This window comes from Bombina bombina, chromosome 1 (assembly GCF_027579735.1).
Source record: "Bombina bombina isolate aBomBom1 chromosome 1, aBomBom1.pri, whole genome shotgun sequence".
In the NCBI taxonomy this organism is placed as follows: Eukaryota; Metazoa; Chordata; class Amphibia; order Anura; family Bombinatoridae; genus Bombina; species Bombina bombina.
Window position 1 is genome coordinate 1,151,088,277 of NC_069499.1, and position 25,083 is coordinate 1,151,113,359.

Consider the following 25,083-nt stretch of genomic DNA (forward strand, 5'->3'; position numbering starts at 1 on the left):
TAGGCCTTATTAGGGTTTATTTTACAGGTAAGTATTTAGTTTTAAATAGGAATAATTTATGTAATGATAGTGTAATGTTAGGTGTAATTGTAACTTAGGTTAGTTTTTATTTTACAGGTAAATTTGTCTTTATTTTATCTAGGTAGCTGTTAAATAGTTAATAACTATTTAATAGCTATTGTACCTAGTTAAAATAAAAACAAACTTGCCTGTAAAATAAAAATAAATCCTAAAATAGCTACAATTTAATTATTAGTTATATTGTAGCTATCTTAGGGTTTATTTTATAGGTAAGTATTTAGTTTTAAATAGGATTAATTTAGTTAATAAGAGTAATTTTTATTTAGATTTATTAAAATAATAGGTATTATGTAGGTGGCGGCGGGGTCCGAGAGCGACGGTTTAGGGGTTAATAAGTTTATTAGGGTGGCAGTGGGCTCTGAGAGCGGCGGTTTAGGGGTTTACATGTTTAATATTGTTGCGGCGGGGTCCGGGAGCGGCAGTTTAGGGGTAATAACTTTATTTTGTTGCGGCGGTGTAGGGGGGGACATATTAGGGGTGTTTAGACTCGGGGTACATGTTAGGGTGTTAGGTGCAGACATCTCCCATAGGAATCAATGGGATGTCGGGCAGCAGCGAACATGAACTTTCGCTATGGTCAGACTCCCATTGATTCCTATGGGATCCGCCACCTCCAGGGCGGCGGATTGAAAACCAGGTACGCTGGGCCAGAAATGCGCAGAGCATACCTGCTAGTCATTTGATAACTACCAAAAGTAGTCAGATTGTGCCGAACTTGCGTTCGGAACATCTAGAGTGACGTAAGAATCGATCTGTGTCGGACTGAGTCCGGCGGATCGAAGCTTACGTCACTATATTCTACTTTTGCCGGTGTGTAGGGCTTGATACCTTAGGCGAATCAGGCTCACCACAAATACACTGCAGAATACCAGTGTATTTGAGGTTGATGGCTTGATAACTAGAGGCCCTCGTCTCCAGATACTCTCCCTCCCGTCCCCTTCACTCTGCTTACGATCTCCTACTCTCTTCTTCTCTTGTTACTTCCTCACATTAGCATTTACAGGACTTCTCCAGACTGGCCCCCATCCTGTGGAACTCCCTGCCTCGCTCCACAAGACTCTCCCCTAGTTTTAACAACTTTAAGCGCTCCCTAAAGACTCTACTATTCAGGGATGCATACAACCAACACTAACCTTTCCTAACTCCATTGTTTTCCCCTTGAACCCCTTAGAATGTAAGCCTATGAGCCCAGCTGTTTGTAGATCGCCTTCATAAAAGCCAACTACATAAGTGCAACTCTCGGTAGGGCCCTCTACCCATTTGATCCCTATAAATGTTATCCTCTATACCAACTATGTTTATAGCGCTGCGGAATCTGTTGGCGCTCTACAAATACCTGTTAATAATAATAATAATAATAATAATAATAATGAAAACAAGACAAAGACAAAGAAAGTGTGTATGTTGTTTACAATTATAGCTTTGCATTGAGCTCAGGGTACTTGAGAGGAGACATTAAAGGGACATGAAACGCTCCGTAAGAAGCTTTATGGCCCCTGTTTCTGGCGAGTCTTCAGACTCGCCAGAAACAGAAGTTATGAAGCAGCGGTCACAAAGACCGCTGCTCCATAACCTGTCCGCCTGCTCTGAGCAAGCAGACAGACATCGCCGGAAATCAACCCGATCTAGTACGATCGGGTTGATTGACACCCCCCCTGCTGGCGGACTATTGTCCGCGAGTCTGCAGGGGGCGGCTTTGCACCAGCAGCTCTTTTGAGCTGCTGGTACAATGATGAATACGGCAAGCGTATTGCTCGCCGTATTCAGCGAGGCCTGTCGGACCTGATCCGCACTGTCGGATCAGGTCCGACAGACCTTGATAACTAGAGGCCAAAGAATACCATTTAAAACAACTTTCCATTTTACTTTTAACATCTAATTTGCTTCATTCTCTTGGTATCCTTTGTGGAAGAAGCAGTTATGCACTACTGGGAGCTAGCTGAAAGCCAATGACAAGAAGCTTATATGTGCAGCCACCAATCAGCAGCTTCTGAGCCTACCTAGGCATACTTTTTAATAAAAGATACAAAGAGAACAAAACAAATTAGATAATATAAATACATTGGAAAGTTATTGAAAATTGCATGTGCCATCTGAATCATGAAAGAAATAAATTATTTTTCATGTCCATTTAATTTTGATGCTTTACTACCATGTTATTTTTAAAGGTCATTAGTTAATGACTCTTTAGAACTGAGAAATAATGATCTGGATATACAACTGCAGATTAGAATGACAATTAATGAAACTTGTCATTTATAATGGTGGAATCTAATCTAATATATAAAGTCCAGTTCAATAGGGCAAAGTTAAAGGTTAAATGTGTTTTTTTTCTATGGTATAATAGAGTTATCTTAGATGCATGGGCAAGCAGGCAATATAGCCATTCTAGGACAAGACTACATATGCGTCGTTGCCCGCAAAAGCCAGCAACGCCGGTTTTTACGCGGTTTTGGTATCAAATATACGGCGTAGAATACAAGTTACGTGCGTATATTTTACCCATCGCATTTTTTACTCCCATAAACTAACATAGAACTGGCGTCGCCATTCGGTGTTACATATTCAGCACAAGGACTTAGGCGCGCAGAATTGAGAAAATCGACTCCATTTTCATGTCGCCACACATACAGGTAGATTACAAGTTATGCGCGCTATAGGGAATTTAACCAACCCAACAAAAGTTGAGTTATTTCACCCCTATAGCTCAGCCATTACAAGTTTTCAAACAGTCGGCTTTTGCGTGCGATATGGTTGCGTTGAGCTCCATACCGCACACAATACAAGCGCTCTTTTGAAATGCTCGTACATGCTTTCCCCATAAACATCAATGGGGAGAAGGTGTCAGAAAAAAACCTAACACCTGCGATCACAGAATGAAAAGCTCTGTAACGCAGCCCCATTGATGTCTATGGGGAAAAAAAATATACGTTTAAACCTAACACCCTAACATAAACCCCACTTCTAAACACCCCTAATCTGCCGCCCCCGACATCGCTGGCACCTACTTAATGTTATTAACCCCTAATATGCCACCCCGATATTGCCACCACCTAAATTAAGCTATTAACCCCTAATCTGCCGCTCCTGATATCGCCCCCACTATACTAAAGTTATTAACCCCTATTCCCCTGTACCCCAACATCGCCCACACTATAATAAATCTATAAACCCCTATTCTGCTGATCCCCGACATGGCCAACTCTAAATAAAGTTATTAACCCCTAAACCTCTGGCCTCCTACATCACTTCCACTAAATAAACCTATAAACCCCTAAAAAAACTACCATTACAAAAAATAACAAACGAAATTATCCAAAACAATAAAAATTATTCCTATTCTAATACCCTGTTTAAAAAAAAAAAAAAAAAGCCCCAAAATAAAAAGCCTAATCTATAATAAACTAGAAAGGGCCCTTAAAATGGCCTTTTGTGGGCCCTTAAAAAGGCCTTTTGTAGGGCATTGCCATAAAGTTAACAGTAGACTTGTGCGCGGTGGAAAAATTTGTTTAGTTTCGGACCAATTCGGATTCGTTTTCGTATCGGTTTGAATTCAGATACATTTGAATGCATTCGTTTCAGATTTGAATAAATTCGGATGTATTCGGTTCAGATTCGATTAGTAAATTCGAAAGTTCAGTATGTGTTAGGTGGGATGTGCTGTGTATTAGACTAGTATTATGTACTGTAATTTTAGGTGTAACCCATAGCAGAGTGATATAACTTAATATACTGTACAATACTAGTGTAATTGTGATTAGTCCATGGCCATTTGAATGTAACGAATAAATCCGAACTAATTCGGATTTATTTGTTAGTTTCGTTGCTACACTAACTTGGAAATTCGAATCGCTACGAAGCTCCGAATTTGACAAATTTGTCCGAATTTCGATTCGGAATGAAACAAAACGCACATGTCTAGTTAACAGCTCTTTTGCTACAAAACCTAATCTACCCTTTGCCCTGAAAAGGGCATTTGTATGGGCGTTGTCCTTTAAAGGGCATTCAGCTCTTTTTCCTGCCCTTAAAAGGGCATTCAGCTCTTTTATGAAATGCCCAACCCCTAATCTAAAAATAAAAACCCACCCAAAGTGAAATAAAAACATTACACAAAATAAAAACCTAATTATCAAAAATAATAAAAATTATTCCTATTCTTGTACCCATTTAAAAAAAACACCCCAAAAAAAAACCTAATCCCCACCCGTATACTGAATCTTCAATGCAAGGTACGCAATTCAAAATGGCGCCCCTTGCATTCCTATTGACTGATTTGATTTTATAAATTAAAATCAGCCAATAGGATGAGAGCTACTAAAATTCTATTGGCTGGTTTGAATAGCCAATAGAATTTCAGTAGCTAAATGCCCTTTTAAGGGCAATTCCCATACAAATGCCCTTTTCAGGGCAATGGGTAGCTTAGGTTTTTGTTAGTTAGGTTTTTTATTTTGGGGGGTTGGTTGGGTGGTGGGTTTTACTGTTGGGGGAGTCTTTGTATTTTATTTACAGGTAAAAGAGCTGTTTAAGTTAGGGCAATGCCCTACAAAAGGCCTTGTTAAGGGCTATTGGTAGTTTATTGTAGGCTAGGTTTTTTTTTATTTTGGATGGGCTTTTTTATTTTATAGGGCTATTAGATTAGGTGTAATTCTTTTTTATTTTTGATAATTTTGTTTGTTATTTTTCGTAATTTAGTGTTTGTTATTTTTTGTAATTTAGTCTTTTTTATTTTTTGTAATTAGAAAGTTTGTATTTTTTAGAGTAGTGGTAGGATTTTTCTAATGTGTAATATAGTTTATTTAATTGGTAGTTAGTTTAATTTTAGTTTAATAGTTATATTAGTTTAATTGTTAGTTTAAACTTAGTTTTCTTAATTTGACAGGTAAGTTTTAATTTAATTTAAGATAGGGAAATTATAATTTTTATATAAACGTAGGAGGGCGTTAGGTTTAGGGGTTACTAGTTTAAGATAATTTTATTAGTGGCGGCAAAGTCGGGAGCAGCAGATTTGGGGTTAATAACTTTAATATAGTGTTTGCAAAGCGGGAGGGCCTCGGTTTAGGGGTTAATAGGTAGTTTATGGGTGTTAGTGTACTTTATAAGACTTTAGTTATGAGTTTTATGTAACAGTTTTGTAGCGTAAAACTCATAACTACTGCTTTAAGATGGCGGTACGGATCTTGTCGTTATAGGGTGTAACACAAGCTTTTTAGCCAGAACATAAAACTTATAATGGCTGCGCTATGGAAGTCCCATGAAAAAATTTAATTTTTACATGTGCGCTACTGACGTTGCGTTACAGGCTAAAAGGCTTGCTGTACAGCTATACCGACAAGACTCATAATGGCTGCGGTGCTGTTTTAACGCTGAAATTACCATTTTTTCAGCGTTAAAACACGAACGCACAACTCATAATCTAGGTGTGTGTTTGTTAAGGCTTCTAGGGAGTTACATTGCTTTTTTAGTCAGTGCAAGAGTTGCTGCACCTGCCTATCACCTAGATTACGAGTTGTGCGTTCGTGTTTTAATGCTCAAAAAATGGTAATTTCAGCGTTAAAACAGCACCGCAGCCATTACAAGTCTTGTCGGTATAGCTGTACCGCAAGCCTTTTAGCCTGTAACGCAACGTCAGTCCCGCACACGTAAAAATTACGTTTTTTCATGGGACTTCCATAGCGCAGCCATTACAAGTTTTGCGTTCTGGCTAAAAAGCTTGCGTTACACCCTAAAACTGTTACATAAAACTCATAACTAAAGTGTTACAAAGTACACGAACACACATAAACTACCTATTAACCCCTAAACCGAGGCCCTCCAGCATCACAAATACTATATTAAAGTTATTAACCCCTAATCTGCCACTCCCAAAATAGCCGCCACTATAATAAAGTTATTAACCCCTAAACCGCCGCCCTCCCGCATCGCAAACACTTTTGAAATATTATTAACCCCTAATCTGCCGTCTGCCCACATCGCCCCCACTATACTAAAGTTATTAACCCCTAATTCCGCGGCCACTATAATAAACCTATTAACCCCTAAACCGAAAAGCCCCCACAACAAAATATAATAAATAAACCTATTAACACCTAAACCGAAAGCCCCCAACATCACAATAAACTATTTTAAACTAGTAACCCCTAAACCTAACGCCCCCCTAACTTTATATTAAAATTACAATTTCCCTATCTTAAATTAAATTAAAACTTACCTGTCAAATTAAAAAAAACTAAGTTTAAACTAACAATTAAACTAATATAACTATAAACTTAAAGGGACATAATACTCATATGCTAAATCACTTGAAACTGATGCAGTATAACTGTAAAAAGCTGACAGGAAAATATCACCTGAGCATCTCTATGTAAAAAAGGAAGATATTTTACCTCACAATCTCCTCAGCTCAGCAGATTAAGTTCTGTGTAAAAAGTTATACTTCACCTGCTCCCAGCTGCAGTTAAAAAAAAAAAATGAAGAAATGAACAGCAGCCAATCAGCATCAGCAGTGCTGAGGTCATGAACTCTTACTGTGATCTCGTGAGATTTGACTTAACTCTCATGAGATTTCATAGTAAGCTTCCTTTACCTGATTGGTGAAATAATATGAGAGTTCACGAGGCTCATCCCCTAAGCTGTCCCAGGACGGACACACTAAAATGCTGGTTAGAAATCCTTTACAATGGGAGGTGGCTACTGAGGAACTTTTGAGGTAAAATATCTTTCTTTTTTACATAGAGATGTTCAGGACATATTTTCTAGTCAGCTTTTTACAGCTATGCTGCATCACTTTCAAGTGTTTAAACATTTGGGTATTATGGCCCTTTAAATTAAACTAACTACCAATTAAATAAACTATATTACACATTAAAAAATCCTAACACTACTCTAAAAATTACAAACTATCTAATTACAAAAAATAAAAAAGACAAAATTACAAAAAATAACAAACACTAATTTGCGAAAAATAATTCTATTGGCTATTCAAATCAGAATAGAATTTCAGTAGCTCTCATCCTATTGGCTGATTTGAATTTCCAAAATCAAACCAGCCAATAGGAATGCAAGGGACGCCATTTTGAATTGCGCACTTTGCATTGAAGATTCAGTATATGGCGGCGATCGTATGAAGAGGATGTCTTCAGGATGGACCTTCTCTGTGCCGCCAGGATGAAGATAGAGCCTTCTGGATGAAGATGGAGCTGCTGGCATGAAAATCCTTCAAGCGGGACTTCAGAAACTGTGAGTGGATCTTTGGGGATTAGTGTTAGGATTTTTTAAGGTTTTTTGTTTAGGGTTTGGGCTTTTCGTAAAAGAGCTAAATGCTCTTTTCAGGGCAATGCAAAAGAGTTAAATGCCATTTTAAGGGCAATGCCCATACAAATGCCCTTTTCAGGGCAATGGGTAGATTAGGTTTTACTTTATTTTTATTTTGTGGGTTTGGGGGGTGGGGGTTTGTATACTGTTAGGGGGTGTTTGTTTTGTTTTGTAGAAAAAGAGCTGTTAACTTTAGGGCAATGCCCTACAAAAGGCCCTTTTAAGGGCTATTGGTAGTTTATTCTAGATTAGGTTTTTTATTTTTTTAAATGGGTATTAGAATAGGAATAATTTTTATTATTTTTGATAATTAGTTTTTTATTTTGTGTAATGTTTTTATTTGGTTTTCGGGTGGGTTTTTATTTTTAGATTAGGGGTTGAGCATTTCATAAAAGAGCTGAATGCCCTTTTAAGGGCAACGCTCACACAAATGCCCTTTTCAGGGCAATGGGTAGATTAGGTTTTACTTTATTTTTATTTTGTGGGTTTGGGGGGTGGGGGTTTGTATACTGTTAGGGGGTGTTTGTTTTGTTTTGTAGAAAAAGAGCTGTTAACTTTAGGGCAATGCCCTACAAAAGGCCCTTTTAAGGGCCCTTGGTAGTTTATTATAGATTAGGCATTTTTTATTTTGGGGTGTTTCTCAACCAGTACTGGTCGTTTCTTCAGACAAAAAGCTTTTTGTCTGAAGAAACGACCAGTACCGGTCGAGAAACGCATCACAATAAAGCGTTATTTGTTAGTTTTAATATTGGAAGTTGTCCGTGTTTTTTGCACCATTTCATAGCTGTTAAAGAAAAAGGCTTGACTTCTATCAAACAGCTGTTCGATACCAAGACGCAGTGGCGTCCATTACTGGGAGAACCGGTTCAGTGTACTAGCCACTGTTAAGTGCTAGCCTGCGCTTTTGCACCGGTCAGAGTACGGTGCCTACATTTGTGGTAAGCTCAACTAACTACAACACACCTGTATTATCACAACAAGATTACACGATGAGGCGCCCTCTTTACGTTTTTGTCTTTTAACAGTTACCTTACACTTCGGGATCAAGAGCAGCTGCCTTGTTTCAACACCTGACACAGCACCGTTAAGGACTCATTTACATCGTAACTATTTGCAACACAGGTCATAAATCAGACTTGGTTATTTACCGGCATTTTTAAACAAACTGCTTTTCTCATATATATCTTCCATCGCTCAGCGCGCCTCTTTAATCCCCTCCTGGGATTTTCTGCTATAATGAAAATAAATATTGTTTAAATAAAGATTTCTTCTGGTGGCTGTAGTGCTGGGGATATTTTCTTGGCACACTTTGGGCACCTTTGTACCAATTTAGCATTGTTTAAATGCCATGGCCTACCTGACTATTGTTGCTGACCATGTCCATCCCTTTATGACTGATGGCTACTTCCAGCAGGATAATGCACCATGTCACAAAACTCATATCATCTCAAACTGGTTTCTTGAACATGACAATGAGTTCACTGTACTCCAATGGCCTCCACAGTCACCACATCTCAATCCAATAGAGCACCTTTGGGATGTGGTGGAACGGGAGATTTGCATCATGGATGTACAGCTGACAAATCTGCAGCAACTGCGTGATGCTATCATGTCAATATGGACCAAAATCTCTGAGGAATGTTTCCAACACCTTGTTGAATCTATGCCACAAAGAATTAAGGCAGTTCTGATGGCAAAAGGTGGTCCAACCCAGTACTAACAAGGTGTACCTAATAAAGTGGCCAGTGAGTGTGTATGTGTACATATGTATTTATGTGTTTTTATGTGTATATTTGTCTGTAAATACATAAATACATATAAATTCATAAATACATCTGTACACACACACACACACCTCATTTCTTTGAGCCCTTATATCTTTTTTGTGCAATATTTTTTTGTAATAATTTTTGTTAGATAGTGTTATTATGAGTGTAAGCGTACTGTGTAATGTCTTTTTGATGGGTTTTGTGAGACTTTTTTGTGTCATGAAACTTTTAACCAGAACTCTGAGGACACAGTAATCCTTCTAGCGTAAATTGCAATTGCACTCAAGCGATCACATTTACTTTCAACTCGTAATACCAGCGGTAAACCCAACAAACACAAACACCTGCGATAAACCCCCTATCACTGTAACTGTTAGCGCTTTACTTGTAATCTGGCCCAATATCTTTAGTTAGTCAAAAGCTAAAAAGTTCACAGTAAGATTGTCACTGCTTTCATTACCATGGGCTAACCATAGTAAGCACTATCTTTTATAGGTGAAAAATTGCAGATACAGATCCTCAGACATCCAGCTGTAAATTGTTTGCAACTTACACACTTTAGTGTATGTTATGTTTCTGTGATCTAATCCTCAAGTCACACTAACATGTCAGACTATAAGTATTTATCTTCTTGTTCTATTGCTTAATCATTGTGGTGGGTTTATCCTGCTAGAGACATTCTTTATATTCTTTAGTTTTGCTTGTGATCTCTTTCCTTCACAGATGCATTGCCCTGTAATTTTACATTTAAAAAGCAGATATAGGGGTATATTTATTAAAGTGCGGACGGACATGATACGATGTAGCGTATCCTGTCCGCCGCACATCAGCATTTACCATTGCACCAGCAGTTCTTGTGAACTGCTGTTGCAATGCCGCCCCCTGCAGATTTGGGGTATCAATCAACCCGATCGTATTCGATCGGGTTGATTTTTGTCCACGGCCTCAGAGCAGGCAGACAGGTTATGGACCCCTTAAACTGAAGAGCTGTGTAATGTGCATATAAGTATGTAGAAGATAAAAAAAAACAAATCCCCCCACACTATACACATATATTTGGCAGAATATAGAATTCCCAGATAAAAAGTAGAAAATCATCCACACCTGGAGGAACATAAAAGTGCATTGTGGGATGATATGCCTCATGAATTTGATTTTTGGGTCAGAGTACCCTCTTAGGATTCCTTAGTTTCAAAAATACTAGAAAGAGAGCGGAACAGAGAAAATTCTCAGTTCCAATCTTATTTATAAATGTAAACTAATGTGACAAGCACACACTCCTCTGAGCGCTGATATTAAAAGGAACTAATGTATCAACATAGACAATTTTTACAGACCATAAACAAAAATAAAAAGTGATTTTTAAACAACAACACAAAAATAAATATTTACATAAATAACCAAAAAGTTATACACAGTCACAACGCTTTAACATCTCACTTTCATGATTTGCTGTATTTTTGTTATCTTTTTACAAGGTTACAGCTATACACTTGAAATACAGAAAACAATGGCACTACTAATTAGTTAATACAAACTCATAATTCTTAATATTATTATTATTTTTACAAAGTATAATAGGTGTAAGTACTGTGTATTGTCACTTAACTAGAATAAGAAAAGAAGGGTAAAAAGAAACCCCCTTATAGAGAATACACTGATTAGCACTCAGGAGTTTGTGAGAATGCTTGTGAAGCTTAAAATACTAAACACAAGAAATCTACTAAATCGTAGGGTTGTGGACCATGTAAGTTAAAACTTAACTTTTATCAATGTGTAAAATGTAAAAATAGGTATACATAAGTATGAAAAACACACTTGGGCAATTCATGTAGTCTTTTTATAAGAGCAGTTATCAAATTGAATGCATGAGATGACAGTGGATCAAGAGGAGGCTGTGTACCCACTAGTGAGCTAAATAGCAATATAAGAGACAATGTTGTGGGAGTCTCTGTGCCTCTAAAGGGTTAATCAAATGTGTATTATCATACCTAATAACCCTTGGGTTCTAGATTAAAGAGACAGCCACATGTAGTGTGTTGTGTTGTTACACGGTTGAAGTGCACAGATTAGTACCCACAGATGTATTGCATACAATTGTAACAAACAAACATACACAATCTATAATGCTGCTATTACACATTTGCTATTCAGTGAATGGCGAAACATGTTAGGGACTTGGTGAGGAGTCTTAGGAGCTTGGAAATAGGTAATAAAGGGATTATCTATATTTTTAAACAATAAACATTTTCAAGAAGACTATCCCTTTAAGTCCAGATTGGAACTCAGGGAAGTATTAGGGGGATTCTTTACTCAATGGCTAACATTTACCCAATTGCATCACTTATTCTAAACCTCACTGTTTAGGGCAGGGTATTTCAGGTCACTTGCACCCTTTGAGCAACTTTGCCTACTAAATATGCCTATGTGAAATACCCTTTCCATTGCTAGACAAGTTTTGATATACTCCCTCAGGCAACGTTTATCTACCTAAATGGTAAAATGGAACAGAAACTTAGGGAGGGACCTTAATGTGAGTGGCAAAAAGTAACCACTTTTAATAGAAAATCCTCCACATCAACCAAAATATTAAACTATAAAATTCTGGTCAGATGGTACCTCACTCCAGTGTGTCCGAAAAAGCCTGTGACCCTACACGTCTGGGAGGTGCTGGAGGGGATGCAGGGAAATTGGGCACAATGGTACACATGTACCATTTTATTGGGAGAATCAGCAATACAGACTTTTAAAGCAGCACAAAATACCCAAGGCCAATTACACAATCTAGGGGATAACTAGTAGTTCTCAATACTATTGGGGGAAATGGGTGTGACAACTTCCCCGGACCCTTCTTCTATCCTTGTTAGTTCTCTCTCATTTCCTTCTAGCAAGACCCCCACCCCCCACCATCTCAGAATATGTGTATCCTCCTCGCCCTCTTCTTAAGTCCTATTTGGGTGGTTGGTCCTGAACTTTTCCAAATTAGACAGACCTTTCTATCTTGACCTCCTTCTTTCCATTCCTTCTCAATGTAACAAAATCAGTCCTTGCTAAGCTGGTTTTCAGCAGAATTGTATGCATTACATTTAGATTGTATTGTATCCTGATAAATACAATATGTTAATGGTTTGTTTTAGTCAGCAGTATGAACACTAGCGCTTAAATATATGGGGCTGCTTGTTTTAGTCAACATGAGATCCGATTTGGACTTAATATAAGGAATAGCAGGAGTACTAGACAAAGGTTATTGGCATTTATCTTTTGTATTATCTTTTTTATGTCCAGCTGTATCAGTTACCTTCTTGTTTGGTTATGTTTTATCTTGTATATAATTATATTACTGAATAAAAGTCTTATAAAAAAATGTAAAAAATACACTACGGGGTAGGCAATCTGTAACATGTTTTAAATACATTGCAGATATGTTTAGGTTTATGGTCAGTTTAACAGAAGCTCTCCAAATGTTGTATCTGTGAAAGGTGCATTAGAGAATCACTTGCTATATATGAAGAGATCCCTAATCCATTGGACCAATGCATTATGGGAAGGGCTGACTAATTTTGAAGAATAGATTTTTCACCCTGAACATTATTGGAACCATAGAAATAAAGGCCAAAATCCATAGCATTATCTCAAACACACTGGGATCTATTACATAGTTATCAAGTAATTGCATAAACTGGTATTATTTTAACTAAAGAAGCATCATTTTTAAAAACAGCTTGACAAAAATGGAAGATCTGTTTTTGTGCAACTAGGAATGCTTGGAAAAACAAAACTAAGGGAAAAAGAAAAGAAAATTCAAAGCAGAATTACATCCAAAAATAACAGAAAGAGAGAGTGAACAAATAACATATTTGGATCCTTTATTTTACTGATGTGATTTGTTTACCCTGACATGGACATTTAATAAGAGAGATTGCTGGATAATGTTTTGCTTGGAGGTCAGTTTATATAATCAGGATTTCCGCAGAGTGATTGTTCTTAAGAGTTCCACACTATAATTGTTTGGCCTCTTGTTACTGGCAGCTGGATGTTATATAAACTAACGCTAATGGCTTCAATTATTTTCCCACTGTTAGTTCTGTTGGCTTGTTTGCTTAAAGATGTGGAATTTTCAGGCAATAATATGCTGCTGCGTAAGGTAGAGACTGCAAGGACAGTTAACCATTTCTTACTGTGTTGCAAGGCTCCTTAGTATAGAAATGGTACATGAGGCACATAGGACCAGATTTAATTATTGTTATTATTATTCATTTATAAAGCGCCAACAGATTCCGCAGCGCTGCCCATGGGTACAAGGATAAAAGTACAATGGAGAAACAATAAGAGAGGAAATACAAAATTTTACAGAGGGGCCCTATTCCTGTGGGAACTTACAATCTAGATGGGTAGGAGGATGGGAAACAGGAGGTGGGGACTGCAAAGGTGAGAATGGTATTAGTGAGGAGATGAGGGCAACTGTTAGGTAAGTGAAGTTCATTTGTTAATGAGTCGGGTGATAAAAGGTGATTGGCATTTATCTTTTGTATTATCTTTTTTATGTCCAGCTGTATCAGTTGCCTTCTTGTTTGGTTATGTTTTATCTTGTATATAATTATATTACTGAATAAAAGTCTTATAAAAAATGTAAAACATACACTACTGGGTAGGCAATCTGTAACATTTTTTAAATACATTGCAGATATGTTTAGGTTTATGGTCAGTTTAACAGAAGCTTCCAAATGTTGTATAGTTTAAAAAAACTATAAAAAATACTATAAAACATTTTCAATATAATATTATTGTGGTTGCAATAATGTGTTTCAGGTTAGGAAATGGCTTTTAAGCACGTTGACATAAAATAATAATAAAAAGAGTGAACTACATACATCTTCAATTGAGCTTTAGGCTTCGCACTGCAATCAGGTTAATATGAATAGATCAAATACACTGTTGCTAATCGGCAGAATGGTAAAAGGAAACTTAATGCAATGTGTATATTTCCTTTAGAATGGGCAATAATGAGTGTGGCTTATCAATTTCCTAGATGTATCTATTGAAATAAAAGACAATACCATTAATACTATGACCTTTTTCTAACCAGTAGATTCTAACAATTACATACACTATGACAGCTGCCACCATGAACAATGGAAAACCAATGTACCCAAAGGGCAATTTATGAGGATTAAGGAAGAACTACTCAGACATAAAGACTATAAAGACCAAGCTCAAATACTTACAAACAGATTTATAGAGAGGGGTTACAGGGAGGAACTTGTGGAAGAGGCAATGAGTAGTGTAGAGAAATTAGAAAGAAAAAATCTCACAAACCCCCAAAAGTGTATAGAACAGAAGAAGAAGAATCAGAATGACGATACAGCTTCCATTACACAATACAGTTCTGATTTCAAACTAATAAGGAAAATATTACACAAACATTGGCATCTAGTACAAAAAAAACCCATCTTGAATGAAATCATAGAAGATAAACCTAAAATCATCTATAAGAGAGCAAAAAGCCTCAAAACCCTATTAGCCCCGAGTGAATATAAGAAAAATTATTGAAAAGTTAGCAAAGATATAGAAGGCAATAAACTAGAAGGGTTCTACCCTTGCCATAGGTGTAAAGCATGTAAGTTCAGCAAAAAATGCAAGGTAGTTGAATCTATTAATTCTGACTTTAAATTCACCATCAAAGTTACCATTAGAGGCACAGACTCCAACGTAATATATATCATTCAATGCCCATTTAAAAAGCAGTACTTGGGCCAAACAGGAAGCCCCCTAGGGAACAGAATCAGACAACACCTACTAAATATAGAATGGGGGCTCAAAGACCATCTCCTTTCAATGCATTTCAAACAGAGTCATGGCCAAAAAACAAATGGTCTACTATATTGGGATGTGAAAAAAGTAAAACTAAAGAGAGGAGGCAATGTCACACAACACCTATTACACACTGAAGCAGAACTTATATTCAACTTTGGCACATTGACACCAGGAATCTTAAATGCCAAATTAGATCTAAACCCCTTAAACTAATTGTCAATACATTTACAAACAGAGAATAGTTTTTTTCTTAACATTTCACTTAGGAACTCTCTTTTTTTTCCTTCATTTTGTTTCAAAATAACTTTTTTCAAAATAATTTCTTTTCAAACCGTAAACTGAAAAACTTTTTGTCGTTTTTAATAAATAAAAAGAATATGACAACCCCTTTTTCTATACATAATATATTTACTCATATGAGCATAAACGTGAACTCAATAAGGGAATTTATTCTCACTACTTATTTGAGATTTTTTACCGTTCTATCATTATACTTACATGATAGAATGACTGCATATGACAAGAGGTATTGAATCTGGTTGACTATATAATCAGAGATGATGCATACACTCACATAATATAAATAAATGGAATTCCAAAACTAAGCAATCCCATAGGCTGATGGAGACAACACCTGTTAAAAAGTAATACTGTGCCTTTAAGGGTTGCACACGGCACCTTTAAGGAGATATAAAAAAATAAAAAACACTAAGTTACAAAAACAAACAAACCACAGTACTAAAAATAAAAAAGAATTACACCTAATCTAATAGCCCTATCAAAATAAAAAAGCCCCCCCAAATAAAAAAAACCCCTAGCCTACAATAAACTACCAATGGCCCTTAAAAGGGCCTTTGCAGGGCATTGCCCCAAAGAAATCAGCTCTTTTACCTGAAAAAAAAAAATACAAAACCCCCCAACAGTAAAACCCACCACCCACACAACCAACCCCCCAAATAAAAACCCTATCTAAAAAACCTAAGCTCCCCATTGCCCTGAAAAGGGCATTTGTATGAGCATTGCCCTTAAAAGGGCATTTAGCTCTTTTACTGCCCAAAGTCCCTACTCTAAAAATAAAACCCACCCAATAAACCCTTAAAAAAACCTAACACTCACCCCCGACGATCCACTTACAGTTTTCGAAGACTGGCCATCCATCCTCATCCAAGCGGCAGAAGTCCTCATAGAAGCCGGCAGAAGTCTTGATCCAGACGGCATCTTCTATCTTTATCCATGCGGCGTGGAGCAGATCCATCTTCAAGACATCCAGCGTGGAGCATCCTCTTCTTCCGATGGTCAACGTAGAATGAAGTTTCCCTTTGAGGTACGTCATCCAAGATGGCGTCCCTTACATTCTGATTGGCTGATAGAATTCTATCAGCGAATAGGAATTAAAGGGGAAAAATCCTATTGGCTGTTGCAATCAGCCAATAGGATTGAGCTTTCATCCTATTCGCTGATTCAATCAGTCAATAGGATTGAGCTTGCATTCTATTGGCTGATTGGAATTGGATTTTTTCCCCTTTAATTCCTATTGGCTGATAGAATTCTATCAGCCAATCGGAATGTAAGGGACGCCATCTTGGATGACGTACCTTAAGATAGAAGATAGAAGATGCCATCTGGATGAAGACTTCTGCTGGCTTCGATGAGGACTTCTGCTGCTTGGATGAGGATGGATGTCCGTTCTTCGAAAACTGTAAGTGCATCGTCGGGGGTTAGTGTTAGGTTTTTTTAAGGGTTTTTTGGGTGGGTTTTACTTTTAGAGTAGGGACTTTGGGCAGTAAAAGAGCTAAATGCCCTTTTAAGGGCAATGCCCATACAAATGCCCTTTTCAGGGCAATGGGGAGCTTAGGTTTTTTAGATAGGGTTTTTATTTTGGGGGGTTGGTTGTGTGGGTGGTGGGTTTTACTGTTGGGGGGTGTTTATATTTTTATCTTCAGGTAAAAGAGCTGATTTCTTTGGGGCAATGCCTCGCAAAACGGCCCTTTTAAGGGCCATTGGTAGTTTATTGTAGGCTAGGGTTTTTTATTTGGGGGACTTTTTTATTTTTATAGGGCTATTAGATTAGGTGTATTTATTTTTTATTTTTGATACTGTGGCTTGTTTGTTTTTGTAACAGTGTTTTTTTTATTTTTTGTAACTAATAGTTTAATATAGTTAGTTATAGGTAAGTTTTAATTTATTATAAGATAGGGATGAGGAAATTTTAATGTAAAGTTAGCGGGTTGTTAGGTTTTGGGGTTAATAGGTTTAGTTAATGGTGGGGATGTGGGAGGCCATGGGTTTAGGGGTTAATAATTTTATTACAGTTGTGGTGGGGTCCAAGAGCGGCAGAATAAAGGTTAATAACATTATGTAGGTGGTGGCGATGTCGGGGCGGCAGATTAGGGGTGTTTAAACTCGGGGCTTATGTTAGGGTGTTAGGTGTAAATGTTATTTGTTTTCTACCATAGAAATCATTGGGATATCTGGTAGCATCGAACATAAGCTTTCAGACTCCCATTGATTCCTATGGCATCCGCGGCCTCCAGGGTGGCGGATTGAAAACGGAATAGTGGCGAGCGTACCTGTTAGAAATTTGTTAACTTGCAAAAGGTGTCAGATAGTGCCGAATTTGTATTTGGAACATCTGTAATGACGTAAGCATCGATCTGTGTCGGATTGAGACCGGCGGATCGTATGTTACGTCACAAATTTCAACTTTTTTCCGGTCTGTAGGCTTTGATAAATAGGTCAAATCAAGCTCTCCACAATTACGCTGTGGAATTCCAGCGTATTTGCGGTTGACGGCTTGATAAATAGAGGCCATAAAACGGTGTTACAAGTTACTGAAAAAGAGGATACCGTACGTAACACTGCTTGAACTCACCTATTGTAACTGATTACATTTTAAATTATAGCACGTTTTTATGTAGGTTATGTCTGTATATTGCAGATTTTTTTATAGTTGTGGCCCCAACATTTTTACACACACTTATGCATATTCTGACTATTATTTTGACTGTCATATACCCTTTTTTTTATTTTACGTATTTCATATGTATTAAAAAAATGTATATACTATTTTTTAGTATTTGATTATTGCCCATCTACACCCTCTAGCTCTCTCCAGAGCGCCACTCTAAACAACCCCTTTTTTTTGTGCAACTGTATACAACCATGTGTGAGTGAATCACGGTATACTTTCTGATAGTACTTAGAGGACAAGATTGGAGTCACAGATAATCCTGTTTTGTTTTGAGTTCAATTGAGCTTTAAGACTGAAAGAAAGAAAAAGAGAGAAAGAAAGACAGAATGAACAAATGAAAGAATAGAGTTAGAAGGGAGGTTAAAGTAAAGAGTAGGGGCCAAAAGTTCTAAAACAAAAGATAAGGCAGCACTCGGGAGGCACGTAGAAAAAGTAAAAACACTTTTTATTAGAACATGTTTGAAATAAGGCCCAGAACAACAGGTAACTCCTTACGCGTTTCATGCCGCAAATGGGCACTTAATCATAGGAATAGGTAATGTGATTTGACACTCCCTTCATAAAGGTAGGAGTGACCAATCAAAAACCTGGAAAGAAATTTAAAATAACACACTATAAAAAACATGCCTAATAGGACATGATATTGCAATACAAATAGAGTCAGGTAAGAAACTAGCAATATGATTGTATGAAAATTTGTTACTTAGTTATATCTCTTGAACCAAAAATTAACATTAATATCGTAATGGAAAAATTAAGCTGATAATAAATTACCTAGGTATAACACTTTCATTCAGAAAAATAAACAAATGAATTAAATCCAAATAATAATATTAGTAATAATACTAATAATAAAGAAATAAGAAAACCATAAAATGAAAATAATGTATTTAAATCAGGGACCTAGTCCGTCTGCATATATTACATGTTACACAATAAACCTGTAAATGCGTATTATCTATTCAACATGATAGAAATGCAAAACATAGTTCCTGAATATAATTATAAAACAGCCGTAAATATTTAAGCCGTATACATTGACAATAATAGGGTGATAGCAAAAAATCATAAATGGTGTGTGCTTAAATGAAAAAGGTTTTAATTCCTATTTCACCTATATGTCTTGCATTATTTCTATTGTTTAATACCTAGGACCTAATTCTACCCGTGTAAGGGATAGACAATGTCAGGGTATTGAATATAAATGCTATCCAGTTATATAAGCACAATGATTAGTGCTGAACAATAGCCTAAACAAAAGAGGTATGAGGATTATGCAAAACACAGAACACACTAAGTATTGGTAAAACCTGAGTATTAGTAAACCCTATTCTGCAAAAAGACTCATGCCCCATTCCTTGTTAATACCACCAGGAGTAATGGTTCTTAACTTGTAAATCCAAAACATTTCTTGTTTTAACAATAATTTATTTCTGTCTCCTCATCTGATTGGCCTTTTCACTAAGTCAATGACTTTTACTCCCATGTTAAATTTATTATTCATATGCATCGAGAAATGATGACTGGCAATAGCCGAATCCTTATTGAAATTTTTCGTATCATTAATGTGCTCTCTTATCCAAGGTCTGAGCTGCCTTGATGTTTGTCCAGTGTACCGCATTTTACATAAGTTACACTCCAAAAGACATGCCACATACTCACTTCAATACATGGGGATCTGCAGCGGCCTTGTCAGTTTGTTTCTATTGCCAAAAGTTCTAAAGGTAGCCAGGTCATTACAGTCTCGCAATATGTTATAAAAAATTGGGCTGGCTCTTGCTGTTTGAAAGAGTGGCAATGCGCCTTCCATAGGAAAGTATACTTCTCGCTGCCTTTTGAACACTCCAAACCCATTGCCAGTGAATGCGGATCTCAGCAGTGTGGAGGAGAGGGCATGTTTTCACAGTATCTTTACACAAGACATACTGTGTATTCAGTAAATATAAAAATGGTTTTTGCTTAGTAAGAGTTTAAATAAACTATACACAAACTAGGTTTCAGAGTAATTGCAGTCGATTTCTTACAATTGCTCATTGTGCCACTGAAAGGGTGACAAGACAGTGGGAAAAGGTTCACCTAAGTTAACATGGATTGATAAGGAAAAAAAGAACTTTCCGGCAAAGTTTCCTCATTGTTATAGAGGTTACTCCAATGGAATGTCTACATATTTGCTATGTATGTAATCACCAGAGTCAATAAACTAGTGAAACTAGGACATGACTGATAAACCTATTTGAGCTGGGGGATTGTGGGTAAATTGTATATGTGCATGCAGTGTACAATATGGTAAGTCTTTTGCGCTTGTCGGGTTGCGCTGGTATTATGAGTTGAAAGTAAAAGTTATCATTCCAGCTCTAACCCAACAAGCACAAAAGGGAACTTACACTATCACATGCGGGATAAATTATTCACCCTTAGAAGTCAACGGAGAAGTAAAAAGTGGAAAAAATACCTAACACCCTACTTGCACACTACCTAATAACCCCTAAACTGTCACATTGCAAAGACTGCACTACACTATTAATGCCTAAACTGCCAGCCCCACATTGCAAAGTTTTCACTACACTATTAACTATTAACCCCTAAACCGCCTCCTGATTTAACCCAAAAAAACCTCACCCTACCTTTACCAACAAAAAAAAAGCTAACTACCTTTAAAAAAAAAAAAAAAAACTTACCTGTGAAAGTAAAACAAATCTAATCTTACCTTTTAAAATGAAAAAATCTACCATTACTATAAAAATAACAAAAACTACCATTACTATTAAAATAAAAAACCTTACCAAAAATAAAAATTGCATTACTTAAAGGGACAGTCTAGTCAAAATTAAACTTTCATGATTCAGATAGGGCATGCAATTTTAAACAACTTTCCAATTTACTTCTATTATCTAATTTGCTCAATTCTTTAGATATTCTTTGTTGAAGAAATAGCAATGCACATGTGTGAGCCAATCACACAAGGCCTTTATTTGCAGCAACCAATTAGCAGCTACTGAGCATATCTAGATATGCTTTTCAGCAAGTGATATCAAGAGAATGAAGCAAATTAGATAATAGAAGTAAATTATAAAGTTGTTTAAAATGACATGCTCTTTCTAAATCATGAAAGAAAAAAAATTGGGTTTCATGTCCCTTTAACCCCTTGAGTGCTAACCATGGCTCTAAGCCGTCACAGAGTTTCCCACTCTGGTGCTACCAAGCATATATTACCACTCTACGCTATTCATAGAGTGCATATTAGTAAAACGAGCGCATATTACCACTCTACGCTACTCATAGAAAATATGGGCAGTGTAAATTACAGAGAGTTTGCGCAAACTAATTTGTGGTAATTTGAACAGCACGCCACTGAGCGTAAAGAACACCAAAATCTCGCAATTGAGTTTACACTCCTCGCGCTAAAGATAGTGCTGCACTTGAAATCTGGCCTTATATGTATACTGTAAATTAATATAATATGTCAAGTAAGTTTGTTATTTACATTTTTTTAGGAACAAGATTTAGTGTATGGAATAATAATCTTCAATAGAAGACAGCAGCCACAACGTTTTAGTATTTTTAAATATTTTTATAGCTGCTACTGTACTGAACCTGTTTAGTTTCAATATTGTGATTGCAACACAATAGTACAAGAACAAGGCAAAAGTTAAAAACTTGTTTATACTAATATACTATTTTACAGTATAATTCATATACATAACACACTATATACACATGTACAATATACCCAAAATTCCCCAGCTCAAATAGGTTTATTATTTATGTTCTAGTTTCACTATTCTGTATTGTAATGAAACATGTTCAGTGTCAGCTCTGACATATAAATTGTATTGTCATTCAATACTGTCTAAAGGGATCATTTACATTACACCTTCGCTGCAGATGGCGATACTGCTTTTAATATTCAGTCAGTGTCAGAGAACCATGGTCTCCCTCAGTGATGTGTAGTAAAACGCGTGTTGGCAAGACTGCCTCTTACCAGTGATTTAATCCCTTTAGAACATTTCCCCTGCAATATCGATTGTGCTGCAGATACTTTTATAACATAGATTTATTGTGATGATCCTTTTAACATCAGACCCACAGACAGATAAAGGTGAATGCATAAAGCAGAAAGTTAGAGAGGAAATAAAGAGAATGCATTAGGGAAGACACACAATGGAAAACTGTGGAAGGGTGAATAGAAATGGAGGAAAGTGGGAAAGAACATTGAAGAGAGTCAAGTGTAGGAGGAAAGAGAGAAAAGAATAACGGTCAATAAAGAAAGGCAAAGGAGATAGAAAATAGGGAGAAGATGAAGAAAGAGAGATATTGGAATAGAAATCAGAAGATGGGGAAATGATGGGGGGAAATGATGATGGAAAGTAAGGGGGAAGAAAAAAATAGAAAAATGCGGGAACAGGGAGGATGTCAAAGTAGAGGAGTGAGAGTAAGGAAGACAAAAGCAATGGAATACAATAGAGAAAAAGTAAAGGATTGGAGGAGGAGGGGGGCAGAAGCACATGTAAAAGGGAGGCCTAATAAATAGACAGGAGAATGGGACTAAAGTGAATAAGTAGACAGAGCTATACACATTAGCAAGTGTCCCTTTAGCTTTAGCTGCCCTATGGGAAAATCCTTGTTGCAGGTTTTGGAAATATGGCCCATTCCCTCCCCTATGCACTCAGCAGTTTCTGTCAGCCTTGGATTCTTGCCTTGTTTTTGAGTTATTGTGTGTAAGTAATAGCTGTGTTTTCACTGAGTGTTAAACCTGGTAGCTGCTTATCATAAGGTCAACGACACTTCTTATCAAGGAAAAACAGCTGACACTCCTGGGATTTTGACACTACTGGAAAGGCCTTGTTTCTGTTTGTTACAACCCCATATCTTGCTGAAGCTAAGTGGAAGGGTCTGCATTTTTTGAAAAGACAGATGATGTAATTGGATAAACAGTTTAACAGGTTTAATAGGAGCTGCACCCAGTCATACAATATTGCTGATTATCAGTCTTCTTTCAGTATTTCATGTTTTCTTGTTATGTAAATGAAAAACCCCAGTTTTAACAACTTAATGACTGGTTATTGTTTTATAGAGCAGCAACGCACTACTAGAAAAAACAACACAAGGGCACCAAATGGCCTAACACAGCCGAAGACATTAGATATAATAATAGGCAAGTACACACTCACATTCGGTATACATCATATGGTGTTATATAAGTAGGCAGGAACTTCAGTTGCCCAGCTGACTGGCCTCTGGTCCTGCAGGATCCAAATGTCATCAGGTACAGATCCCAAAAGGGTGGCTCTTCCTTTAAACACTGTTCTAAATAAAAGAGTCAGCACACTACATGACCACGCACACTTTGTAAAGCAAGAGAAAGTATATAGAGGAACACACATTATTATAGCACTTCCAGGTGCATTAGGCGCAGACTGGGACTTTGCAGTTGCCCAGGTGGCTAATATCCAGGTTAAACAGGAACCTCAGGAACAGCCTAAAACGGGCAATCACCGTGCCCAAATGAGCAACATGCAAGAGTGATACAAATTAAAAAGGTTTTATTTTTTTTAAAAAGCAACATGTTTTATCAGGCTAATACATAATGCAACGCACTACTGATGGTGGCTAAGCTCATATGTGTCTTGTAATTGACTGGTGGCTAAGCTCATATGTGTCTTGTAATTGCCTCACCATGCGCATTCAGCTAGGTCCCAGCACTACATTGTTGCTTTGGAGCTTAAAGGGACAGTCTAGTAAAAAATAAACTTTCATGATTCAGATATAGGGCATGTCATTTTAAAAAACTGCCCAGTTTACTTTTATCATCAATTTTGCTTTGTTCTCTTGGTATTCTTAGTTGAAAGCTAAACCTAGGAGGTTTATATGCATATTTCTTAGCCCTTGAAGGCTGCCTCTTAACTGAATGCATTTTGACATTTTTTTCACAACTAGAGGGCTTTAGTTCATGTGTGACATACAGATAACATTGTGCTCACGCACGTGGAGTTACCTAGGAGTCCGCACTGATTGGCTAAAATGCAAGTGTCAAAAGAACTGATATAATGGGGCCGTTTGCAGAAGCTTAGATACAAGGAAATTACAGAGGTAAAAAGTATATTAATATAACTGAGTTGGTTATGCAAAACTGAACAATGTATAATAAAGAAATTATCTATCTCTTTAAACAATAACAATGTTAGTGTAGACTGTCCCTTTAAGTGCATAGTTATTTGGAAGGAAAATTCTCATTTAATTTGTTTCTATTTTCCCCTTTTTTTCCCCTTTTATGATGGCATAAGACTGGCATAAGCCTAAGGCAGATGAACCTGTCATGGGGCTGGCACGGATGTATCTCATGCTTATCTCAATAAGGAAAAGTGCTTAGAAAGTGCTTAGAAAACACATTAAAGGAACGTACAACTTATTTTATATAATTTACTTTGTTTGCTTGATAGCCTTAAAAACCATACCTAGGTTGGCATAGGAGCAGCAATGCACTACTGGGAGCTAGCTGCTGATTGGTGGCTACACACATATTCTCTAGTACAGCATTGCCTCTCTTCATCTGACTTTAACTATGTGTTTAAACTTGTACATAGTTATATGCAAGCTATTCTGCAATAATAACATGTTATAGCCTATTTGAGCCTTTTCTTTTTAGACGTTTATGTTCCTTTAAGGATTTGGGTCAGGGAAACAAAATCTTGCAGTTCTGTATTTGGCCAGAGAGGGAGCACTGGCCTATATTTTGCTCGTCCCTGCTTATTGTAGAATTAGCAAGCAGCATGCCTGTGTAACATGGTTATATATTCTGGTCTCTGCATGAGTACCTATGTAATTATTTATTTATAATGAATATATGTTAAAGTAAAAGACAGTGTATATTTGTGGCTGATCAGAAAAGGTATATTTGTAGTTTAATAAAATGCTATTTACAGTACAGTAGCTATTTATTCACTGTCATTATGCATTCACCTCATAGTGCCTTTGGTAAAGGTGTGCAAGAAAGATGGATTAATGTTTTGAAAAATATTAAAAGTTTGACACATTCATATGTTCATGCCGTTTAGATGTAAATTAAACAGTCCAATGATGCTTTCTGAAGTAGTAACATTTAAAGGGATTTGAAACCCTAATTTTTTTCTTTCATGA